The sequence below is a fragment of the Dromaius novaehollandiae genome, chromosome 3 (genome assembly GCF_036370855.1).
Source record: "Dromaius novaehollandiae isolate bDroNov1 chromosome 3, bDroNov1.hap1, whole genome shotgun sequence".
In the NCBI taxonomy this organism is placed as follows: domain Eukaryota; kingdom Metazoa; phylum Chordata; class Aves; order Casuariiformes; family Dromaiidae; genus Dromaius; species Dromaius novaehollandiae.
In genome coordinates, this window is record NC_088100.1 from 79,957,856 (window position 1) to 79,969,378 (window position 11,523).

The 11,523-nt window shown below is 39.6% G+C and overlaps 1 long non-coding RNA gene across 1 annotated transcript; it reads left to right on the top strand.

Moving 5' to 3' along the window:
- The first annotated feature begins 5,748 nt into the window (after positions 1–5,748).
- On the top strand, positions 5,749–7,926 carry LOC135327707 (uncharacterized). Its single transcript, XR_010388095.1, has 3 exons — positions 5,749–5,876; positions 5,968–6,126; positions 6,704–7,926. It is a non-coding gene; the product is annotated as an uncharacterized LOC135327707 (long non-coding RNA).
- Positions 7,927–11,523: the final 3,597 nt, after the last annotated feature.

The window sequence follows — 11,523 nt, forward strand, 5'->3', positions numbered from 1 at the left end:
GGGGCCGAGGCAGGCGGCGTTTGCCAGCCCTGCCCGCGATAGCAGCGAAATGACCCCACCTTACTGCCCTGGCAGCGCAGTTCTCGTTTCCCGGTAACTTTGCTGAACGGGTACCGCGGCACCAGTCACTTTCCTCAAGCTAAACGTTAACGCACAACTACCCTATTGCATAAATGCAGTCAATGGAGGCACTCAGTAAGCACACAGTTACGCCTAAGGTTGCGCGTATATCTGCACCCTATACAAATGCTTACATTCACGCAAAATAGAAAGGTTAAAAAATAGTAATAGTTGCTAAGACGCAATCTGATCACCTATAGGTAGAGATACTTCCTATTATTTAAATAATTTTATGTATATGTGTATGTTTCTCATAGGAAAAAGAGGAGAAAATCCAAGGAGAAAAGATCATTCCCTTTCACCAGCGCACATGTTCAGTTTATCTGGTGTATTAAAATACTAAGGCATTGAATTCGAAAGCTAACTGGTATCAATTAAATGTAACCTCTCACTATCAACTAAAGGATTAATTAAAGGATCACCGTGCCATTATCAGAAAGAAAAAGTAAAAATCCCCACCAGATGAAAGCCAAACTAAATATCATCTTAAGTACACAAGCATTAAATAATGCTGTACATTTATTTTATGACCTATGCAACCATTATTTTGAGCCCGTGAAAGTGAAAATATTTGTAGCTGAGGAGGTCAGTTCCAAAATCCAATACAAGCAACCTGCAGCGGTGCAGCAGGGCAACCACGTTGCGAGCGCATGGAGGTCCGACACTGCCTGCTTGCGGCACGGCAGAGCTCCTCGCAAGATACAGAAACCAATGCAGAAGGATGCTTTAGGCTGAGATGGGAGGCTAAAAACACAATGTTTGCAAAATCCACAGGTCCTGATGACTGGCTTGGTTTAAAGCCTGTTCTGGGCATTCAGAGCAGGGATAGCGGTAACAGGCATGGATGGGATTACAGCATTTCAGCCAGGCTTCCCAAGTCCAATACTGCCCCATATGCAGTGTCTGTGCTCCCTCTGGCCTTAAGCGATGGGCAAGGCTAGGACTTCATCTGAGAATTGCCTGAAATACCACGTGTACCTAGTTTCAAATTCTCCATTGTTATAGATGCAAGATTCTCAAAAGGTCCTAAAATAGTATTGTGCAGATACAGAAACTTGAGCTGGGGCTAGCAGCGCCCAGTAGATGACTAATTCACATTGGCATGGGAAAACAGGTAGTATAAAGCTCTCTGAGTGCCAGGGATCAAATGAAGGCTCAGAAAACCAAGGAGGGAGCACCTCTGGCCAGCCAAGCAGGGATACCCGCAGAGCGCTTACCGCCCTTTTGGGGTGGTGGGAGCTGAGGGACTGGTGGCAAGCAGCGCAGGCAAGCTCAGCCCTGCTAGAAGCTCTGCCCCTTGCTGCCCATTTACTGTGTCCCCAGAGATGACTACCTACATCTCGACTTTGATATGCCAGAACCATCTCGTACCTCATACATGTCTAGAATGTTTTTTCTGCTATTTTATTCTTTCCCAAGTACTGTCGTTTTCAAGATGTGAATGAAATGACACGCGAGTGTTAATGCCTTCCCCTACCATGCAGGTGAGTGACTTTGGACAGCTTGGGTGGCAGCACTGACAAACTTGAGGTGAGCATGCCTGGCAAGATAGACATCCTGTTAGAGAGAAGCAAATGCATGGGAGTGAAAATTAAAGGGCTCACTGAAATGGTTAATAAAAATGACATTTCAAACTTTAGTAAGATGCAGCATCAACATAGCTAGCTCTTAGGATTTTATCAACCCTTGCTGTAAGTGATATTTCTTCTTAAAAGTAGCAGCTGCTGGAGACATGAAAGCAAAGATAGGCTTGTGTTTGCATTTTTAAATTGTGAGTTGACACTGTAGTTAAAACTGAAATGTGACAATGTGATGTCAGAGAATGCCTAACCATTGAAAGATAACATTTGGGATCCTTCACAGTTTTAAATTTGTGGGATTTTGGAGCTGACTTAAGATTTTTAGTATGAGGAGAGAAAAAGTATTGCAGTATTATCAATGTTACCAATAAGAAGCAACAAGTTAGACAGAAAACATTTGCTAAACAACGTATATTCATTTAAGAAATAGTGTCCAAAACTGAGCAGGATTTCACTCAGAGTTTAAGCTGGAGCCACCTAGTATGCTGTACAACACCAAATTGGAGCCACTATAAATAGCTTTTCTGAATTCCTTACTAGTGCATTACTTTAATAAAATACCTCCAATCATCCAAGCAGTGAATAGTTAGGAAACAATATATTTTAAAAATTGGCAGTGTCGTGTAGCAAGGGAACAATTGATATTTGTTACAAAGTATGGTGACCTATTCTATCCTGTTAGGTAAACCTTTTATTTTAGACAACATGAAATTATATGCTTGACTGATAGTCAGCTCTTAAAAGACACAGCCATTAAGATATATGAGCACTGAATTGTCTACAGTATGATGCCATGCCATAATTTAAAGTGTATTTATTTTCACCTCCGATCAATACTAGCTTGTCAAAAGTCTCTCTGGGATGGAAGTTTATACTCATCAAAATATTGTTCATTTCATGTGAAGGATAAGTGAGATTTTTTAAAAGATGAGGCTTTTATGTTTAGAGGATGCAGTGACAGCAGTAGGATAACATAGTAGGGCTAATTCATTGGGTAATGAAATAACCACAACTGTAGAAACTACAATATGAAGTTAACATGTTCCTTCTTCTCCAGTTCTTAAAAATCACCCTTAGGAGCTCAGAGTCTTTTGAAGACAACCCAGCCCCCTCCTTAAACAAGTATTCTGACTGAGTCTTTGTGTAGCTGATGTATGTCCGGCTTCTTAGTGTTTTAATGCTTAGCACTGAAGGTGTATACCAGAGCCATTAATCAGAGGTTCCTGCTCCAAGGGCTCTGGGGTGTTAGACAGACAAACACAATGCGCAGGATGAAAGTCCCATATAATATATGGAAATGCTTATATGGCAAAACTACTAATTTTCTCTCGTTCGGGTCAAATTTGACATCCACATGAATATAATGCTGCGGTATCTCCAAAGCGGCTCCAGCTAAATGAGTGGGACCAACTTAAGAGTCATATGCTATGCAGTCTGGATAAGAGTGCAACTCTGAACATAATCTATTTCACATACAAAATATTTTGAATCAGCAGTGTAAAATATTATGTTGCTAGAGACTTTCCAGTATATCCTGGAGAATCTTACTTGCATTCATGTTTTTAAAATGCTTAATACCGCCTTTCAGTGTTTTAACAAAACCCAGAAAACCAAAAAAAACCTGACAGAGCTGATAGTCAACATCCAAATGCACAACTGATTTTAAGCACAAGCAGTCCAGCCACCTTCAACAGACTCACATTTGCTTTCTGAAAGAGAGATCTTGAGAGAGCACAGTCAGATGAATTAGAGACAAGTTGCAGCATATCTTTGATGTAAGTTCCCACATTATTCTGGGATCCCTGCAATGCACAGGCAAAACCAAAACATCAGGATTTCAGACATAACTCCTTGCTGAAAAAGCTCTGAAAATTATGATGTAGCTGCCTGTTGCAGTCGGCAAGGGACATACAGAGTCTCCATTTCTGGGAAGTCTGCAGCTCTACAGAAAGCTGATTTTAATCTACTCTTTGAAGCTGTTGAATATGAATAGTTCTCCTTTGCCAGACACCCTAGAAAATATAAGTGCCTTAGATCTGAAAGTGAAAATAGGCTTACTGGGTTTTTTGATATCTATTGTTAGACGAGAAGTACAGAAAAAACATTAGACCATATCATCATTTCTGGGTGGTGTATGAGCCCTGCTGTTCCCTCTTGTCTCAGTTCAAGTGGAAATTTGAAATCCAAAAAGAGGAAAAAATAATATTTGTTTTTAAAGTGGTAAAATCTCCTTCTCCTTCCAGCAAGAGACCCCTAAAGAGCTGTAGGAGATGTAATTGATGGAAAATACTGAACAGCGGATCTCTTCAATATCCCATATTTTGAGAAATGCTAGAGACTTGAATCCCAAAGTCATTGCATATTCTATATAGGCTTGGTATCATTTCATATTCTCCCATCTCAAGCAATACATACTAGAAATAATGAGCTACATAGCAGAGGTTAAGGAAAAACTAGTTACACTAGTTACTGGTCTTGCAAATTTTCTGTATTTATCTGTGTATCTGTCCTGGCTTGTCCTTTCCACGTTGTGTCAACCACAACAGGCCCCTTGTTTGGCTGAGAGGGGATAAGCCAAACAATTGGGGAGTAATGAATAGGGGGAAATCTATCCACAGCCACCTACCCTGGCTAGCCTCTGAAAAGCCACAGAAAAAAACAGCAGCCAGGAAAATACATAGGGGGGAGTGAAGGACTCCAGCTAGAACTTGGGGGGGGGGGGGGGGGGGGGGGAAGGATTTGTGCATGGGGAAGGCAGTTGCTTTGGTGAATCAGAGCACAGCATTCATATTATGTTTAAAGTTGCTTATCTGGAGAGCATGCTAGCCCCCAGAAGAATGTGGTGATTCTCAACCTTGAGATAAACTTTTGTTCTTCTAGTTTTGAAGGTGCTTTTTAAAATTGATATTTTTGATGCAGAAAACATGTCACTAGCCTTGGACTGTGCAGTTTTCTCAGCAGGGGTAATTTTTGAAGAGAAAGGAACATTTGAGACTGATTTGACAGGCAATTTTTATTGTATGAAATTAATGGCAGTTGTTTGAAGCTGCTCAGGTGTCTGAAATGTTAAAAATCCCAAAGCTGAATTTTTGATCTAAGAGCACATGAGATGAAGGAGCATTATATGTTTGCCACATGGTTCTGCAGTGTGGAACACAGCAACTTACTTCCATATATGCATTTTGAATCCTATTCATAAGTTAACCACCCTTATTTTTCCAGTTCTTCAGGAAATAATTTTGGAAGATACTACAAATATTTTGCTATGCCGACCAAGAGCCCAGGCCAGCTGCTTCTCCCCTTATGTACATAAGGTGTTCTCCCTTAGCCTTTTGTCATCCACAATGGATATACTTCATCACATAAGATAAAGACAGTATCTCACTGCACTGCTTTTTTCCAGTTGTTTTTGGAAATTAAAAGATTTCATAAAAACCTGTTAGAAGTATGAATTTACAGTGAGAGTAATAGTAAGAACTTCAGGCAGTGGGCAGACAGTTCACAGAGGTACTGTGCAGGCTCCTTCATATTCTTCTGTAGATAGCAACATCCCTATATGCTGCACAGGGACAGAAGTTAGCACTACTGTTCCATGTGAGCTTCAAGGCAGCACTGCACAGTATAAAACTGTGTAGTGTTAGAAAACAAGTTCTTTCATCCTGTATTTCTTTAGTAGATCCCTTTGTGGTGGTGATAAATTTGAAACAATAAGATTATTTGATTAAACTTTCTCAGTCACTGCTGAATGGACTTCCCTGCTTGTAGAATGAATAAAAAGCCCAAGACACCTCGTTAATATGCTAGATATTGAGCTGAACTGGCAGCAGTGCAGTTTAGTTGTGCCAAAGGGCATGTACTGAGGAAAGTCAGAGAGCTTTTAAAACATATTCTTAAAGGTTGAGTCAGGAGAAGATGACCTTGCAAAAGCTGTAGTCCTGAACCGTCCAGAAGAATTTTTTTTTTTATGTTCATGCTAGAACTGCTTACTACACAGAACTGTGTAAGTAAAACAGCCCAGTTTCTCCTTCTGTTATTCAAAGCAGACCTGGATTTTGCTGTGCATGCTGATTGGGAAGCTAAACGCAGAAGTCTTAGTTTGGAAAGAGCCACATGCGCTAGGATCCTCTCACATTTTTTGGTACCTGAAGTGCAGCAGCATCATATGATGATCGAAAGGTAAACAACTAAACTTCCATTCTTTTGTATCTGATACAGATCTACCACATCACTTTCACCAATGCCTCACTCTTTATTTAAAAATTTACAGCTCAGAAGAAAAAAAAAAAGGAAAAAGTGGATCAAAAGCACTAGCAGTTGTGCATAATCTTTTCCACCAAAAGGTCACAAGCATCAAGATGAATGTCATCACTGCTGTTGAAAATCATGCATCTATGGCATATGTAACAGCACAAAGTTAGATTGTCAAGTAAGTTGCACTGTAGTTCTCATGCAGAATGAACAGTCTATAAAAAACAGCCCTCAAAACCTTGTTTTGGAAACACTGTTTAGATTATTTACTCACACATGTCAGGTGAACATTGCAGATAATGAAAATATTCTTTACAACTGTTTTTCCCAGATGGAAATAGTCTTTTGTATCCAGACACAAGTAGCTGTGTTTCTCAAAAGAACTGAGAAGTGCTCATTCAGACTAGCTTCAAGTCATTACAATTTAAGGCAATGTTATCCACCAGCTTGAAATAATCTAATCTTATTTCACATTGGTGAAACTCCACTGGCTTAATGGCTTTAATGTATAGCCTCAAAATTCACAGGCAGACACTCAGTTTGAAGAGTGGTGTGACTTTTCTGATCAGTGACTTCATCATATTTTCAAAGAAACATGATCACAAGGAAAGTTTTTCTATTTACCATTGGTATTTTAATTTCTACTTGTAATTTTGGTTAAGCTAAGATCAAAAAATTAATTAAATCAGTAGGTCCTTGTGTTCCTTTGTAGGTAATCTTTCTGCTAAAACACATTTTTATATTCTTTTTTGTAGACTTTGTACCTTAATATCAGCAATGTGAAAAAAAAGAGACAGTGTGTGGAAGGCAAACGAAGAACTATGCATGAAGGTGAGGAGGAAATCTCATCTTGCTTAGATATCTTCATGAGGAAACAGGCATTCACCTTGACTAACTTGAAATATACCTGTTTTCCTTGAAAAAACTTCCTATACTATAGGAATCCATTGCACCTTTGGAGATGACATTGCTTAAAGTGAAATTCAGGGGCTGACATGAGTTATGGTTGACCCTGAAAGTGTTGACAGCCATATGCTCTGTGAGAGATCCTCAAACGCAGACTGTTTGTGGCAGACTTGCACCTCACCACTTCTACCGCCTTATATCACTAAGAGATTTTGACAGTGATCATCACACACTGCAGCACAGGGGCAGGGTTTGGCTGGTGAGGAAGGCAGGCAGAGAGGCAGGCAGGATTCCTGAACTCCATTTGTCAGCCCTCTGGCTAACACCAAGCATCAGTAGGCAAAATGGATATAATCATATAGTACAATATTTGAAGCAGCCTTTTCAAAAAGTGAGAGTATTAAGATGTCCCTTAAAACAAAATGATCTTCAGACCAAATGAAAGGCATCTGAAAGTCCACTTAAACTTAGGAGGCACTTTCTGCTTACATTGGAGGGATATTGTCAGTTCACATTAACTGTAAAGTTTGCCAGACATCTGACCAAAAAAGAAAAACATTATTCAGGCCCTTTTGTTTTCTATGGAATATTTGGCTAGAAAGATAAGCCAGAATTCTAGCTTTGATATTCTTTGGTTAGAATCTGTAATAAATAGAAAAAGAAGGTGATTTCAAACTGTTCTATTAGGATCTTTAGAATAGATCTGTGCCAGAAGTCTCAATTTTAGCTGTATCACATCTCTGAAGTAAGAAAAATCAGAGTAAATAATTTTTATGTATTTTTTTCTCTCACTACACAAAATACAGAGAGATAAGTTATGATTTCAGACATGAAAAGGTTGAAAAATGGCACATTTTGTGCTTTATTCTGCATTTATGAGGTAGTCTATACGCTTTGTATCACACATGGGATTTTTATAATACCTTAAATGTATTTATTGTAAACAGTGAAAGAGAATTAAAATATGCCCTAAAAAACAAAGTCATTATTACTGCCTGAACACAGAACTGCTCATAGTGTTTTGTCATCCTCCATTATTCACAGGCATATATATACCAACAGAGCTTTAGCTCTCAGCCACTACTAAAATTAATGTCTTGTAACCTTAAATATGGTGCTCCTTTACTAAAACAAAAAAGTCCTCATCATGACAAATTTTAGTCTGACTTGTGGCACCAATTATGGACCAAAATTGTATTTATTCCTGTTGATGCCATAAATATAAAAAGGCCTTTTATGTGGCTTCTCCTCCCACGTGCTGTATTGTCAAGTGCTGTGATCTCATTTTTGAGACAAATGCCCCACTCACACCGTGCAGTTACTGAGATGGTCATGTTGTTCCACAAACCCCAAGTTCGTTTCATGCTGCATTAGTCCATAAAACACTGCCACCCTATCTTTTCACAGCTGAGCAAGACCTCCCTTCTCTCTGCCGTGCAGTAGATGTGGAGGAGACCGTGGCGTGTGGAGGTTCTCTACTTTATCAGGTGTAAAACTCCTCAGTGTTACACACAGGTAGAGTTATTGTAATATACAGAAACTATTTCTATTTTAAGCAAAATCCTACATTCAAATTAAAAAAAAAACACACCAGAACTACTCAGATCAAAATATGAAGTTGAAGGGATATATGGATATATAGATACACACACACATGCACACAATAAACATGCAAGTTATCAAGAGCAGTTTTTCTGACATTGTCATAGTCGGTGGACTAGCAGACCAATTCTGGGCTCTGATATATGTCCCACCAGAAACTAGGTATGCATCTTCTATGATCAGTAATTTTTGTAGCATGTGCTCATGTTATTTTAGTATCGAGGTATTTTGTAACAGTAGGACAGACAAGTAACAAAGTAACTTTACAGTGTAACTGATGAAAAGTTTCCATTTCCTGAAATAGATTTAAATTAAGATGACGAACAGTACTTGTGATTATTTAGCTATTTTGTCATTTAGAAAATCTGAGGATTGACATTATTAGACCTTTCTACAGTTAGTGAATAGACCTTACAAAAAGCAAACAACTGAAACCAGGACATCTGCAGTAGGAGAAAATATGCAAAAATCTGAGCTGCCTCTCAGTTCTTCCAAAGTGCACTTATACTCCAAAGAGAAAATCTTCATGTCATTAAGGAAACCTGCGTTTATCATGCCACCACACCATGAGATCATATACAAACCTTTTTAAAAACCCTTTGAGGTAGCCAGAGATGAAAGCTGTTTTTCAGACTTGTGCCGTCAGCAGCAGTAACAAAGGTTCACCATTTAGGAGATGCTTACCACTTTGAGGAAAAAGTGAATTGTTTTCATTTTCTCAGCTGTTTTATTCCTACAGGGGCAATGGGACCGCACAAGAATAACATTTCTTTTATATTCTGATCTGCTAACCTCAGAAAGTAAACAGGGTGTAGCAAGAAGATGCCATCTCTACACAGCCTCACTATACTGTGGTTGTTATATGTAGTTGTTATGTAGCTGAGGGAAAAAAAGACTAACATGAATGCCTTAAAACCATTTGTTATGAGAAAAAGACATTACACTGATCTTCCTGTTTGCTTGGGATGGGAGAAGAAGGAATGGCCTTAAATCTCAGCAAGAAACTTACAGTGCAGACTCTGAGTAAAACCTTCTGTTGGTAAGTATGGTTAAGAGGAGGAGTGGATTGCTTAGGAAATGTGCTGAACGTCCACCACTGGTATTTAAAAAGTTAGGCACATTTCTATCAAGGGCCAAATTCTGACCCACCCAGCTCTGCTCTCTGTGATGGGGGCCCCAGTCCCCTTTTGCTTACTGGCAGTAGCAGTTCCCTGTGCCAGGCCACAAGCATGGCAGAAAACCGCAGGCACAGTATTAGATATCCAGAGAAGCATTACTGCAGTTGCTCCTATTATTTCTTTTAAGGTTTTGTGCTGTATTAGTCAATAGCAGCCTCATTGTTTGCAGCCTCCTTAGTATTTCCATTTTATTACATTTCAGTTATCAAACAAGATTGAAAAGAAATAAATCCTGTAGTGTGGATAATGACTTGTTTTCCCTTTTTTGAATGCTTATTCTCTGGTTAAGAATGAAGCCGCCCCCCCCCCCCCCCCCCGAATTAAGAATCATTTCATCTGAGAAAATTGTTACTCCTGATTCTCCTCTCTTACCCATGGATACTTATCAACTGCATCTCATTTTATGCCACTCAGAGCTCCAGAGAATAATATGTGTCATTTTCCAAAAATGCAGTTTGTAGCACTAACTTCTGAAGGGCTTCTTCAGTCACCTACTTAAAGATACAAATGAAGAATGAAGTGGGGGTGTGCCTCTTGCCTGCTCCCATGGCTCTCATTTGCCACATTAAGAGGCAGTCATTGAAATGGCCAACAGAATCAGCCTCATCACAAAAAAACAGTATCTGAATGAAGGGTAGTCGTTATTTCTTCATCAGCCCCTAAAGTAAGTAGGAAGTACTAAGAAAAACACAGAGTCCTCTCCCCATTACCCAGAATTGGAAAAGAAAGCTTTGTGAGAAACAACCTAAACATCCTGAGGAGCACCATCTAAGTACTGTGGAATCTAAATTGCGCGTATCAGACAAGAAAGGCTGCAGTTCTCTGCCAGTGGTAATAGTTACCAGCATGCCATTTTCTTAGAAAGTTCAGCATGTCCTCTATTACCTGGCTTCAGAATTGGCAGGGTAACTGCAGGGCACACATTTGTTGCCTTGAGGTCCTGCTGACTGCAGATGTGTCTGGTAGTTATTACATACAGAGCCACCTGTGTTGTGTACTGTGTGACACAAACCAAGAAGACAAGTGCATATACTTCAGAGCAGTCGACAAGTGACGAAACAAACTAATTTACAGAAATTGCCTCTGATATAAAGATCCAGAGGAGAGAAGTAAGATCTCTCATGTGGTGCTGACCACATTTTTTAGTAGGGAAAAAAATACTAATGTGCAGCTATGGTGTTCACCTGCACTACAAAGAGCAACTACATTTTTAACTTGAGATTTTTAAGAGTCCTGCCTTCCCATCGCCCCCCACACACTTCATTGCTATGCCTTTCCTAAATACCTCTGAAAAATAGATTAGGCTGCTGCTTACCTATATAGACATGATTGCTCTTAATATGCCAAGCAAAGTGCAGTAACAGCTGAAGGGTGGTTGAAGACATCCCTGAGAGTGACCTGTGCAATTCAGGGAGATGAAATTACCTAGTGCCAGCATATACACATTCTTATCCTGTGCTTGTGCATTCCCAACAAGACATATGTGTCCATGCGCACACTTACACTCCAGACAACAGCACTGATTAGCTCATTCTCCAGCTCTATTAGCTGCAGACTCCACTGAAGACTGTTCATAAAGGGCTAGTGCATTTTGCCATCTTCTGCAGGAACATGAGCAGGCCCTAAATAAGCAACAAATCTAGCTGCAGAGGTGTATAAGGAGACTTATCTTCCCTCCCTTCCCCTAGCTGAGATCAAACTCAAGCATTAAATTTTTAACAGAAGGACAGTTTTGTAATCTCTCTCCTCTTTGATCATTGAGGAGCTTTTAAAAACAACCCATAGGTTCACTTCCTTTTGAAGCTGTATGCAGCAGGGTTGCTAATGACTGATAAGCAGAAAGATGTAGTGCTCGGTGTTAGATTTCCGTTGTCGCCATAACAACATCT